This window comes from Lissotriton vulgaris, chromosome 10, assembly GCF_964263255.1.
Source record: "Lissotriton vulgaris chromosome 10, aLisVul1.2, whole genome shotgun sequence".
NCBI lineage: Eukaryota > Metazoa > Chordata > Amphibia > Caudata > Salamandridae > Lissotriton > Lissotriton vulgaris.
In genome coordinates this window covers 10,225,843-10,240,093 of record NC_141698.1, presented here as the reverse complement: position 1 = coordinate 10,240,093, position 14,251 = coordinate 10,225,843, and the positions used below count along the sequence as shown (strand labels likewise).

General features: G+C 47.2%; 1 protein-coding gene across 3 annotated transcripts in view; it reads left to right on the top strand.

The window, feature by feature from the left end:
• The window catches only part of FGD1 (FYVE, RhoGEF and PH domain containing 1), a 221,591-nt gene that overhangs the window by 193,185 nt on the left and 14,155 nt on the right, over positions 1–14,251 (top strand). The window lies entirely within an intron of this gene.

The following is a 14,251-nucleotide window of genomic DNA, read 5'->3' as shown; positions in this document are numbered from 1 at the left end:
ATAATTCACTAGTAATCCTTTATGGTCAGTCAGTCAAATTAACTTTATTCGATTTGTTAAAATCATACAAAGTACATAAAAACAGTATTATTTACAATTTAAAAAGGTTTTAAACAATTTCATTTATGAGCAAGTTAATGAGACGAAAAATCAGTACGTTAAAATGTTTTAAGAAACACATTATGTACATCAGATTTCCAAATTCATGCCCCTTCTGGCTCTGGTTGCTGCCACAAGGAAATTGGCCATGGCGAAAGTAATACAGATGTTACCCAGTGATTTTAAATATAACATGGCAGGTCTCACCTGGGAGAAGCCCGCTTCTCTTAAGACTGGTAACAGGTATTTTTTCCTTTGGTCGGAGAAGAAATCGCAAAACATAACAAAATGTAAACTGTCCTGAACAGAAAAATTGTCACAAGTGCAGGGGGGAGCTAACTCAGGTTTCATCCAGGTATTAAAATGGCCCAAATAAAAATGAATAGTGTTAAATCTGAATTTTGTTAGCAAAAATCTATGGAACGGATTAGTGACAAAACATAAATAGGGTTCAATTGCAGGTGACTGGAGTGACAAATAATGCATTCGAACAGATGGTTTTGATAATTCGACTTCTTCTCGCAACATGTATGCCCTAGACATAAACTGTTTTTTTATAAGACTCACATCCTGCTTTGTGATACACGAGGGGGAGGTGAATAATTCTGGTCGTCCTAGTTCATTAAAAGATTTGTGCAAATACGCCATCCATGGTATCTTGTGACTGTACTCTAAACTCATCACATCCCTCATGATCGTGTGATTTAACAGAAGTTCAGGGTTTAACCAGGTCTTAAGCCAGTATATTAATGGGGCCAATCTCAGTTTGTCCTGGATGTAATCCAAACCAAGTTCTGTATGAATGGAGAAAACCGGGGAGGATTGGGGGAGGGACAGGACTGAACGTAAAAAACTATTTTCGGCTACCTGGATTTCTTCTAGTCGTGCGTAACCCCATAGGGAGGCACCATACAGAGCCACAGGAAGGGATTTACTGTTGTAAACCTGGATGATTGCCTTCATGGGTCTATGTCCCAGCCTTTTAGCAAAACTTAAGATGGCCCTAGATGTTCTTGTAACCGCTAGGCTTTTTGCACGTATCTGTGGGCCCCAGGTACCCCTGCTATCGAAGAGCACTCCCAGGTATGGAAACACGGGAACTCCTGACACAATCTCCCCTTTACAAAAGAAGGTTTTGGTTCCTCTCTTGCCACTTTTCCCTTGTGTCCCTACAACCATGGTGTGCGATTTGGATGCATTAACCTTCAGGTCCAACCGGTCCATAAAAGTCCCAAAAGCATCCAACAATTTTTGGAGGCATACCCCTGTGCGTGCAATGAGTACAGCATCGTCCGCGTATAAGAGAGCAGGGATCTTATCTTCTCCTACACGCGGTACGTCACATGCTGCCTCGAGTAAATGCTTGCCTAGGTCATTTATATAGATAGTAAACAACAGGGGGGCCAATATGCATCCCAGCCTAACTCCCCGTAGAGATCTAAAACTTGACGTGCATCTTCCCTCTTTGGTTACTCTTACAGCAGCAAATAAATCCTGATGCATAGAAGCTATAAAAGCCACCAAGTCGGCGTCGATTCCCATGTTAGTTAGGATTTCCCAAAGTTTTGATCTGTTGACCAGGTCGAAGGCCGAGGAGAGGTCCATAAATGCTAAATACAAGGTCCCCTCCTTGGCCACCGTATACTTGGAAATCAGAAGGTGCAGGTTTGAGCACTGTTCTAGCGTGCCCCCTTTTTCCCTAAAGCCATACTGTATGTCAGCCAGGCCACCGCAATCCTCCAGGCTATCTCTTAATCTCACTAAAAGGACTCTACCCAGGATCTTAATAGCAGAGTCCAGGAGAGAAATGGGCCGGTAGCACCCTGGGTCATCCCTTCTGCCCTTTTTAAATATAGGCACTATGGTGGACGTAGCCCATGTATTTGGGGGAGGCGTGGTGTTTGCGGCTGTGAACACTTTGGCCAGGATACCAGCCCAGAATTTGGGGGAGTGTAAATAAAAGTCAGCTGGTACCCCGTCTGGGCCGGGGGCTTTATTCTTTGTTGTGGCACAGATTGCTTTTTCCACTTCCCCGCTGTTGAATTGTATAGGTGTGGCCACAGAACCTGCACGCTTTTGTGGCAGCGAACAGGCACCAGGCTCGCCATAGACAGATCTGAAGTGGGCCAGCCACTTCTCATCGGGTATTACACAATCGGTATCTAGATTTGGAGAATCTGAAAAATAAGGGTGATTTACTACGGCCCAGAATTGCCTGCTGTCTCTCAAGATGTTAATGTCGTTTAGTTGGTCCCATGCCTCCTGTTTGATGCTGTCCCTTCTGGACTTTGTGGCGGCCCTATACTCTTTTCTCAATACTGAAACCAAAGCCCTGTCCCTAGGTTGTGCTTTAAGTGCCATTTTTAAATCTCTAAGGGCCCTGGTGCAAGCAGAATCAAACCATTTATGCAGCTTTTGTTCACCCCTACCCCTTGATACCGTAAGATTCTCAGCCACTATATGACATATTGATTGAAAGGCGGCCATGATGTCATTACCTGGCACAGTCGGATCTTGACAGATTTTGATGTGCTCTTCAATCTTTTGGCCGATATTAGTGTAAAACTCATCTGCCACCACATTCCCCCATTTCAAACGCCTGCCTTGGTCTGTTGTGCGAAGGGTGAAGCCCTGTTTAAAATGCCCTGGCATGGGACCCAAAGCACCCCCCCAGCGGATGCACAGGAAAACAGGGTTATGATCACTAAAAGGCGAAAACACAGTACAATAGGAAATAATACAATTAAAAATGGCAGAGGTCACAAAAATATAATCAATAATAGAACCCATGGGGGAGCCCTTGAACGTTGATGCTCTAGGTACCCCCTCTCCTGCTGTAAATTCAAGGAGGTTAAATTTGGCCAGAAAATCCTCCAGATCCTCACCACGCCTGGTATGTTCGAAGTGTGGACCCTCCTGTTCCCAAGCCTCCGTAACTCCTAGGATGGTGCAACCCAGATTACAGGGGTGAATATTAAAATCTCCCATTAACACCAGTTCATGACTGGAGGGGGAATTTTGGATAAAAGCAGTTAAAAATGCGTCCAGTTGGGTAATGTTATTGCCCCCAAATTCCTTATTAACAGAGTTGTAGAAATTGATGAACAGAATGCTTTTTAATGGGCAGATTTGCCTTTCCACAATTAGACAATTTGGGGAATCATAATCAATTTTTTTCAGTGTGCCAGAGAGGTCCAAAGAAAAAAAGGTCGAGAGACCTCCCCTCGCTCTGCCTGCAGCACTGGGGCGGGCCGCGACTGAAAAACCTACAAAACCGTCCAACCATTGATTAGAAGACAAGTCCCAAGTTTCTTGTAGGGCGATGACGTCGTGGCCTGCGACGAAGGAGACCCACTCGTTGTCGTTCCTTTTTGTGCTAATTCCGGCGATGTTCCAGCTTATAATTTTTTAGTTTCTTCCTTCGAAATGAGTGTCATAGGAGAACAGGGGTGTGTAGTGGGCTTATGTGACGCCCTGCCCCCATTGGCCTGATTAATGGTAATTACATTTGATGGACCGGGAGGGTCATTGAGCGGGTACCCCTGGGTACAGCCTGTTGTAAAATTACTGATTGCGTCAGGAGTTCTTTTGTCAGCGCAGGGCAAGGGGATGGGGTTACCGATAGATGGTTGTCAGTCGCAGTCTTCTAAATTAGAGAATGCAGAGAAACGATTTTCCAGCCCCAGGCCCCAATCCACAGACGCGACATCCTTCCTCCCTCTTTTAGTCACAATGTTCCATTTGGTTCTTAGGATGCTTCCGTTTGGGCCACTACCCTTTCTGGGATAGAAGAAATCCAGAGTCAATGGAACTATAGAGGTTGATCTCCTTTGTGGTGGTAGAATGTTAGGTAGGATGTTGGGCAGAACCCCAGGGTCAGAGAAGTGTAGAACGACGCACTCCCCCTGAAACTTTTTCACCCTGTCCCCAATCCACTGGACCCTTCTAGCTTTGACCAGCTCTTGAGAGAGTTGCTGTTTTCCCCATGGAGTGATTACCATGTTGTTGGTTAGCCATGATAAAGATTTGTTAATTAGAGAAGATGTTGTTTCCCGCTCTCCTTGAGCCAAAGGAGGAACATTGGCAAGGACAAGTACCAGTGGGGAGGCTTCAACCACAAGCTCGAAAGTCCCTTTTTCTGTGGGTGGATCATCAGCAACAGCAGCAGAGATCGATGCAAACAGAGGGGCGCCAGGAGGGGTGCTATTAGTAATGTTATTTGTTGGTGGTGGGTTTGAAACAGTGGTAGGGATGAGACCGCTGATGGCTGTGGATACCGATTTATTTAAAGATTCCTCTATCTTAGCAGCGACGGTATCAGGGAGTTTTCCTATCTCACCCATGGTTTGTTGTAATAGACCTTCCAGTCGGTTGACCTCAGATGTTAGCTTGTCAATTTTACTGACCAGAGGCTTAACCACCGCTTTGATTTTAGAGTCCATCAGGGCCAGTAATTTATTAAATTGGGCGTTTGTGAGTGTGAAATAAGCTTCACTGGACAAGTCTAACTCGTCTTCCTCAGAATGCTTCCTCGGGAGGTTAGCCACTTTATTTTTAGCTGATCTTAGACATTCCCGTTTTCCCGGAGCAGGTACTAGTGGGGAAATATGACGCTCAAGACTAGTAGTTGACTCTAGCGCTGCCTCCTGCGCGCTACGCTCTTCAAGACCAGCGACAGTGCCACTAGGCTGAATAATAATGGTATCCGGAAATGGGTTAGATGTATCATTGTTTGTACTAAAAGTGCTCAAAAGACCAAAGGGATCCTCTGACTCAATGTCTATAAAAGGGGATTGCGTGGATGAATCTATGCCCAGGGAAGCTCTCCTGTCGCAGTTGATTTTTTCAACGACTTGTACCAGGTAGTTCTCTATGGAGTTGCTGGGTGTAGGTAACTTTTTAGAAGGCATTATGCTGTTGACACGCAACCAAAGTTAAGCGAACACTTACGTGAACATACACAAAGACCTCGATCTCAGGGCAGGTAACCAAGGGACCAAGCCCAACCCAACCGTGGCCAACCTCGGACGGCCTCAGACGGCCCGCCCTTTGCCCGGGCTTAGCCCGGCGCCTGCCCGCGCGCGTCCCGCGACGCGGGAAGGGATGCCCCTTTTTGTGCGCCTCCTTGCGCGCTCAGCCTCGACGCGACTTCCGTCCAGGTCGCGGAGGCTTCTGGGACTTGTGGTCTCAACTCCCCCGCTCGGCGGCAGCACTGGTGGTCAGAGGCTGCAGCGGGGGGAGGAGACCGGCGAAATCAGGGCAGCGTGATGGGCACTACAGGCAGGTCCCGCGGCGGTGAAGAAAAGCCCAGCAGCCAACAGCAGCGGACAACTAGGGAGCTCCGGACAGCAGCAAACAGCAGGTAGCCGGCAAAAGACGCACCCACTCCCCAGCAAGGGATGCCCCTTTTTGTGCGCCTCCTGGCGCGCTCAGCCTCGACGCGACTTCCGTCCAGGTCGCGGAGGCTTCTGGGACTTGTGGTCTCAACTCCCCCGCTCGGCGGCAGCACTGGTGGTCAGAGGCTGCAGCGGGGGGAGGAGACCGGCGAAATCAGGGCAGCGTGATGGGCACTACAGGCAGGTCCCGCGGCGGTGAAGAAAAGCCCAGCAGCCAACAGCAGCGGACAACTAGGGAGCTCCGGACAGCAGCAAACAGCAGGTAGCCGGCAAAAGAAGCTTAAGCTTAATCCTTTATGGGTTCCGGAGTAGCGTGCTACTCGCTTAAAAAGCACTTTGACGCCTCATCAGGGGGAGTAAGTGCTATATAAATGCAATTACAATACAATACAATACAATGTGTTCACGTGCAGTAGAAGGCCCTTCGCAAAGGTTGACTGGTCATCCCCCATTTGCCGTTTGTGTTTTTTGTTAAACCAGTACTAACGAGGTCAAATCTTTTGCCAGATATTATTACCTTGTGTAAAAATGAACAAATAATGAATTAATAATATAACAATTGCATAATTATGCCACCTAATTTGGCTTTTCTTGCCGCATAATTTTGTCAACCCTGCAGCATAATTTGGTGCTCCCTTAAACCATAATTCCAGTGGCCCTGCCTCTAGCTCAGTCCTGGAAGTCATAGTGAGACCGACACTAAATGTCTTGTGAAATACAACTTGTAATATTCCAGACCCAACACTAGAGGGCAGGAGTGGGCACAGCTTGTGACTCAACAGTAGACCCAGATGCAAACCATTGATAAATTCTAGTGACTGAAATGAAAAGTCATTCTTAAAAAGGTGTTTTGTAGATCAGCACTGCCCTCCAGGGGACAATTGCAATATATTCTTTATAAATCTTGTTTCGTTTGAGGATTGACTCATGGGACATGTGAGAAGAGAGTTGTTTATGTGGAGTCAGGGCGGCTTTAGCACTGGTGGCGCCCTGTGCCACAATGTCTGTTTGCGCCCCACATGGACGCCGCCCACGGATTCCCTCACTACCACCCTTCAACCGGACCCCCTAAAGCAGAGGTCTTCAATCTGTGGGGCGCGACCCCCAGGGGGGTCGTGGAGTCCTGGGAAGGGGGTCGCCGATTCTGTCAGAGTGCAGTTCCTGGCGTCGGGCTGATTGAGGGTGCTCACGGCGGAGGCCTTATTCACACCAAGGTGTGAAAAACATTAAAGCCTCATTAACAAGTAAAGGTCTTTTGAAGACCTGTGAAGTACTCTGGTGTGCCTTTGTATATGTCCCTGAGGCTGTTTCAGCAGGGCTCACATACACGAGCTGGGGGGGCTGGGGGAGGAGGCTGTAGCCCTTTGAGTTCAATGGACTTCGCTGTGGAGTTTATTTTAATTTGTAACGTTTTATATAGCGCTAGTTTAACCTGTAGGTATCTTAGTGTACCAGTGGAATGGTGGCTGCTGGTCTCGCCTGCTTTCTGCCACCTCTCCTGGGTCCCACCCCCCCTCGCACTCCGTTGTCTGTGCATTTTCGCACACCCCTGCCCGCATTCTGCTGTCCTTGGATGGATTTCGCACCACCCTCCCCCTGCCAGCACTCCGCTGTCCGTGATTTTTTGCCCCCCCCCCCCCACCCCGCCCGCATGATAATTGGGATTTCTGTGTGAGAATGACAACACTCGTTTGAAACAAACAGACATGGAGAAAACCTTTCAATCATCCTTTGGATTGTCTGTTGCATGACATTACCTGCAAAAGGGGTGAGTGAAACATGTGTGGTCCTTTTGCAAGCCTCTCCGCATTATAACTGGGGGTGTTCAAAGTCTGCTTAATTTCCTTTGCACAATTATGCGAAATTTCAGCAATTGTGTTCGGAATTCCAAACTGGCATTTGATGATGTTTGTAGCTTTAGACAGGAAGATGCATTTTGTGCATAAAAAAAGTGTTAAATAAAAACGCACATTAGCTGCCCGCACTCTGTCATTCGGGTTGTTCACATGCATACATGTGTGTGTGTGTGTACATGTGTATGTATGTGTATATATATATATATATATATATATATATATATATATATATATATATATATGGATAGATGTGTGAAAAGGTGGGTGGGTGGAGGATGAATGGATGGATGAAAGGGTGGATGGATGAAGGATGAATGTATGTAAGGATTGAAGGATGAAAGAGTGGGTGGATGGATGTATGGATGGAATGAAGGATGGATGGAAGGATGAAAGGATGGATGGATGTGTGAAAAGGTGGGTGGATGAATGATGAGTGGATGGATGTAAAGATGAAAGGGTGGATGGATGAAGAATGGATGGATGTGTGAAAAGGTGGATTGAGGATGGATGGATGGATGAAAGGGTGGATGAATGAAGGATGGATGGAAGGATGAAAGGGTAGATGTATGGATGGAAGCAAGGAAGGATGAAGGAAGGATGGATGGATGGAAGGATGAAAGGATGGATGTGTGAAAAGGTGGGTGGATGAATGATGAGTGGATGGATGTAAAGATGAGTGGATGGATGTAAAGATGAGTGGATGGATGCAAAGATGAGTGGATGGATGTAAAGATGAAAGGGTGGATGGATGGATGAAGGATGGATGGATGTGTGAAAAGGTGGATGGAGGATGGATGGATGGATGGATGAAAGGGTGGATGGATGAAGGATGGATGTATGGATGAAAGGGTGGATGGATGTATGGATTGAATAATGAAAGAATGGATGAATGATGTATGGATGGAAGGATGAAAGGGTGGATGGATGAAGGATGGATAAAAGGGTGGATGGATGAAGGATGGATAAAAGGTTGCATGGATGAATGATGGATGGATGTGTGAAAAGGTGGGTAGATGGATGGACGGGTGGATAGGTAAAGGATGGATGTATGGATGGAAGGATGAAAGGGTGGATGGATGTATGGATGGATAAAAGGTTGCATGGATGAATGATGGATGGATGTGTGAAAAGGCGGGTGGATGAATAATGGGTGGATGGATGGACGGGTGGATAGGTAAAGGATGGATGCATGGATGGAAGGATGAAAGGATGGATGGATGATGGATGTATGGATGGAAGGAAGGATGAAAGGGTGGATGGGTGAAGGATGGATGGATGTGTGGAAGTGTGGGTGGATGAATGATGGATGGATGGATGGATGGATGTGATGAGGTCTAACAGGCGCATTTATGGTTGTAGATAGTTGTTGATGATGAGGAGTACCAGTTTCTAAAATCTTTTGTCGGAAGGGGGTCCTTACGCCTAAAAAGGTTTTACAAGGGGGTCCTGGCATCAAAAAGTTTGAAGACCTCTGCCCTAAAGTCTCCATAACCACTCTCTCCCAGGTGTATTTAATTAGTTATATAGCGCCACCAATACCTGTGTAGGGTGTCAGAGCACTTTACATCACACACACATTACACAGAGACAATCGATCATATGTGTGTAAATCAGTGTATAGCAAATGTTACATATGCCAGAAGACTACAGGGTGAGTCACATGTCATCCATACTGGTAGACAGTATAGTTTGAGCGCAAACTCAGAATTTAAAACATAACCCCATAGTTGGGGGTTACATTTAATAATAAGGATTTTTTTTACCGAAATGAACTCTTATTGAAACATTAGAATAAGGAAAGACGGAGGAAAGAATCATAAAGCTCTAATCTATACCTTGCAGTTTGCATGCAGCTCTTTGATGAGAGTTATTAGCTCACTGTTCCATGTTAGGATTTTAACATCTACCCTGCTAGTAACAAAAGCATCTCTCTGACTAAAGCACTGACCTATTTAAGCTGTATGCACTTTGTACACATGCTTTGCAGCAGGCATATTAACCCTCTGTGCTACCATAAAATGAGTTAAAACTTCCACTAGACAAAACTTCTTATCTCTCCAGGTAGAACATTAATCACCGAAGTTATCTTGACATTTTTATTGTGTGAAAATGGCCGGAGGCCAGGAAGGAGGCAGGGCGTGCTTTTTAAACCATAAAATAGTTCCAAACAGGGTGCCACCTGAAGAGTCAGCACCCGGTGCGGTGGCACCTGTCGCACCGCCCTAGAGCTGGCCCTGTGTGGAGTCGGGGGTGCAACCGCAGCAATGAAGAAACAGCGACCCGCCCTTCACCAGCCGGGACATGACGTGCACGTCTCTTGAAGTGCAGGGCAGCTCAGGTCACTCCTCGGTGGAGAGCCCTGTGCAGGAGGGTAGGGGCGACTCACTTCACAGACAACATGCCTGGTGGCCACTAACTCTGGCCTTGCACCTTCTAACCCGTGACAAGCGGAACGGCCCTGGGGGGAAAGTGCAAACGTCCCCTTCGAGGCACTGTAGCCCACCGAGGGCCCCCCAGACAGTCGCCGCCGTCTGAAGCTGGACACAGACAGAGAATGACCGTTCACGACCACCATCTTTATACAGGATTATGAAAGGTTACAACCGAAAGCTACACAACCGTTTGTGGCCATGTGCATCTTCTCTTGGGTGTGACTCCAGTCCAGTAGTCAGTCACTGACGATGACACAAGACAGGCGACAGCCAGTGAGCAAGCTGTGGCGGCGCCCTGCAAGCACAGGGGTGCAGGAAAGGAAGGAGGGGGGCTTGGAAGTAGGGGACACACCTCCCCTCCACAGTGAAAGCGCCAAGGGTGTACATCAAGGCGCTTGCTTCATGGCCCCTGGGAGATCAGACCTCACTGGGCAGTGTGCTGTGTGCCTTCTGCCGGTTACCACTGGTGCCCAGGGCCGGCTTTAGGGCAGTGCGACCGGTGCAGCCGCACAGGGTGCTGACCTGTGGAGGGGGCGCCGACCTCAGGGGGAGGTGCTGTGTTTAGCAATAACTTGTGATTGGAGAGATGAGGGGCACTTATGCCCGTTGGTAGCGGGAGAATCCGAGGAGGTGGTCATAGGGGCCTGAAAAATGATTGTCGCACCGGGCGCCACCAGCGCTAAAGCCGGCCCGCTGGTGTCCAGGGTCACACTGCTCGTGGGCACACGACCTTCTCAAGGTCGTGAGGTGGACCAGTCCAGGCCAACGTCCGGAGCTATGACAAGGTAATTAACATTTTGAAAAACGTAATATTCAGTCGATATTTTACCTTGTAAGAGGGAAATTGTTTTAGTCACAGGTATGTAAATGAAAGAGTTAAAACCGGGATGTATAAGGCAACAACTGCTTAGTAACCACTGACTGCCCCAGGACTGACTTACGCACACACACACATGTGCATACACACACACTGTGGCCCTCACTCTCTTCCTCCGAGCACATCCCACAATATGTCTTTACGAGTCTAACTCCAGGCTCTTGGTGATAATGGGGAAGTTAGACAGTGGACCAATGCAAATATATCTGTGCTTTTAGGTTTTTAGGTTTTTGAAACACTCACTCCAAACTACTTAAACATGCTACGAAGACCAGTCCTCATAGCGCTGTGGTCCTCACGGTGACTGATGTGGTGCTCAGCGACTGATGTGGTCCGGTCCATCGTATCTATTGCTTTTAATTGCACAGGGCAGTGCTTAATTTGAGCCAGAGGTTTCCGGTGCTCGGCACTGGCACTTGTTTGTCAATACCGGCACTTATGACAGCCTGCCACAAGGTGGAGCTGTTTGTCTAATTTGGAGAGGACCAAAACAACAGTTGTTCATTAGTTCAATATATATTGCTGGCCACTAGTCTTATAGCTTTGAGGGCCTGGAATAGTCTGAATTGTCACTTGTAGGACTCTGATGTTAATAGTTGCATTCGCGCAGTCACTGGCAGCACTGCCAGGGGCAATGGGGGGTGCAAGTTGCAGTGGTCTCCTGATGAGGGCCTTATTTTGTTACAAATTGGGCACTGACACAGGGTCCTGTTTGTATTGGAATGTGCCCGTCTGTCTCTTCAGAGGGCTGCTCTCACTTCAAATGATTCAAACCAGAGCAAGCGAGGGAGAGGCACGAAGGAGAGCCCCCAGTGCACACATCACTAGCGAGGCCACATCTGAGCACTGTTCCCAGTCCTTCACGCCTCGCCTGTAGAAGTGTGTCCTGTTCTGGAGGCCAGATCTGTGGTATTGTCTTTTTATGGAGGCCGGATCTGCAGTGCTGTGTTGTGTTGGGCACGCCACTTCTCTAGATGGATACACACAGAGTACATACATTCGAAGAGGGACAGCAGCACAGATGGCACCAGGGAGGTCTTCATCAGAAATATTATTAATACTCAAAGACTTAAATCTGCACAGTATGGAAGGCAGAGGTGGACAGCTGAGACAGAGTTTTAAAGACCTCTGGGGATATTCCAGTGGCGACCAGGCTCTAGAACAAATGCAAATAGAACAATTGATGGACAGAATGCAGAACAATGTCATACATTCATTCCAGTACAGAGCTCTGGGCATAAACCCATAGTTTTTTGCTCACCATGCCATTCCAGTTTGAACCCAGCCATATGCAAGTCAGTCTTCACCCAGTGCCTCATCGGAACAGTCCAGCCCAAAACTGCCAAGTTAGGTCCTCCCTGGACTGGAAACAAGCATCCTAGGACCGGTTTTGGGGTTTCAAGAACAAGGCGCTGGGAGCTACCACGTACCGAGGACGCAGGTTGAAAACAAGGACTATTTTCTTAAGAGATAAATAGATTTATGGAACTACTTCCCACGGGCTCTGAGGCCAAACCCAGTAATGGAATTGCTTAAAAGCAATGCTTGGGGCAGACGAGGAGGGCTGATGATGGTGTGAAATCAAAGGCTGGGCTGGAGAATTAGTGCAGCTCATGGTAAGTCTTTGGGCAGATTACCCGGAGTTCTGCGCTACAGGCCTTCCTTTCAGTCCCTGCAAACGCCATCATGAACAGCAAAAACATAATTTTGTTTCGTTCAGAAAATGTTAAGTATTATTATTTGTTAATGTGTAAATGCTTCCATACTCAGTTCATTCTGTTGTGGCATCATTCATTGGTTACCAACTTCCATTATAAGTAATTTCAAGATTGTAGCTAGATAGATAGATAGATAGATAGATAGATAGATAGATAGATAGATAGATAGATAGATAGATAGATAGATAGATAGATAGATAGATAGATAGATAGATAGATAGATAGATAGATAGATTGAAAGATAGATTGAGGGCGATAGATAGATAGATAGATAGATAGATAGATAGATAGATAGATAGATAGATAGATAGATAGATAGATAGATAGATAGATAGATAGATAGATAGGTAGATAGATAGATAGATAGATAGATAGACAGACAGACAGACAGAGACAGATAGATAGATAGATAGACAGACAGACAGACAGACAGACCAGACAGACAGACAGATAATAGACCCAATGCATTTTAAACCCCACATGTTTTTCTCCTCCTTACATTATATTCATAATTCTCTTTTTGAAACTATTAAAAGGTACAAAATATGCAAACAATGTAAAGCATGTAGCGTCATTAACCAATGTGTTCGGACCATGTCTGGTACGCCTGTAACTAGCTTCACAACTTCACCTCCAGCACAGCCCCCGTCTTCCCATGGTCCGTGGCACCTTGGTCACGTAATACATCGTCCCCTTCGACTCCATTCACTACGTGCACACCTGGAGCCGTATTACAGAAGTGCCACAGGAGCACACCGGGCATGTGTGGCCGCTTTGTGCGTCCCTGGGGCACTTTGGTATTACAGAAGTGCCCCGAGGGCACGCAGGCTGAGTGTGCCATCTTTGCCCAGCCCGGGGCACTTTGGTGTTACAGAAGGGGCCGTAAACTCGTGTTCGGCCCTTCTTTAATATAGATAGCGCTGGTGCACATGTAGCGCCAGCGCTGTAGTTAAAGAACGTTCACACATGTGCATGGGGGTGTGGCCCCATGCAAATGAGGGAATCTTTTTGCCTCTGCGCCCACGCTGTATTACCGACGCGGGCACTGAGGCAAACATGCCCATCAGAGGGGCACTGAAAGTGTGCCACAAAAATGTGGGGTGCTTTCAGCTCGCCTCCTGAAGGCAGCCCTCTGGAGGGACCCTTCTCAGACATCCCCTTACAGGGGGTGCAGTCACTCACTGGACCCGTCTGCAAGGCAATCTCTACCCCCCCTTGGAAGGGCGGGCGGGATGCCACCTGCACAGAGCATCTTTTTAAGCAGTTGCCACATATTTCTCTTGAATGCGGTGCCGGCGCCGTGCCACAAAAAGGAAAAGGGCACCCTATCTGTAATTTATTTATCTATTTTTATTTAGAGTTTTATAGAGCGCAAACCAGACCCGTGAGGGTATCAGAGCGCTTTACAGGATAGATAGGAGGTAAACAAGGGACTTTGTGGGGGGAGGATACAGTTAGGATAAAACCAGGGAGATACATTGTACAGAGGCAGGCAATGTCAATCCCAGGATACCTGTGGACAAAAGACAGGAGGAAACATTTGAAACAAGAGTCTCAGTGTGGGTGATAACAGGGCCCCTGGTGTTCCCAGAGCCATTTCCTTCACCTTATTTGCATACCTGACTGTTGAGAGCACCTGATTCTGAATACATTAGTACAGTTAATGACACTTCATTCAATTGACATTTTAAAATCTACATTAAGACGCATCTTAATTTCCTGCGACACACTGTCGCCGCTTCATCGCTGTGTGGGCTTTAGGCCCTGTCATGATGAATTCATCCTTCACAGGTCAATGCTCATTCAGTCCCCACTATTTTCTGGTGAAACATTCACACGGAGAAGCCACCGCCCCTGTGCCAGCTTGTAAAAT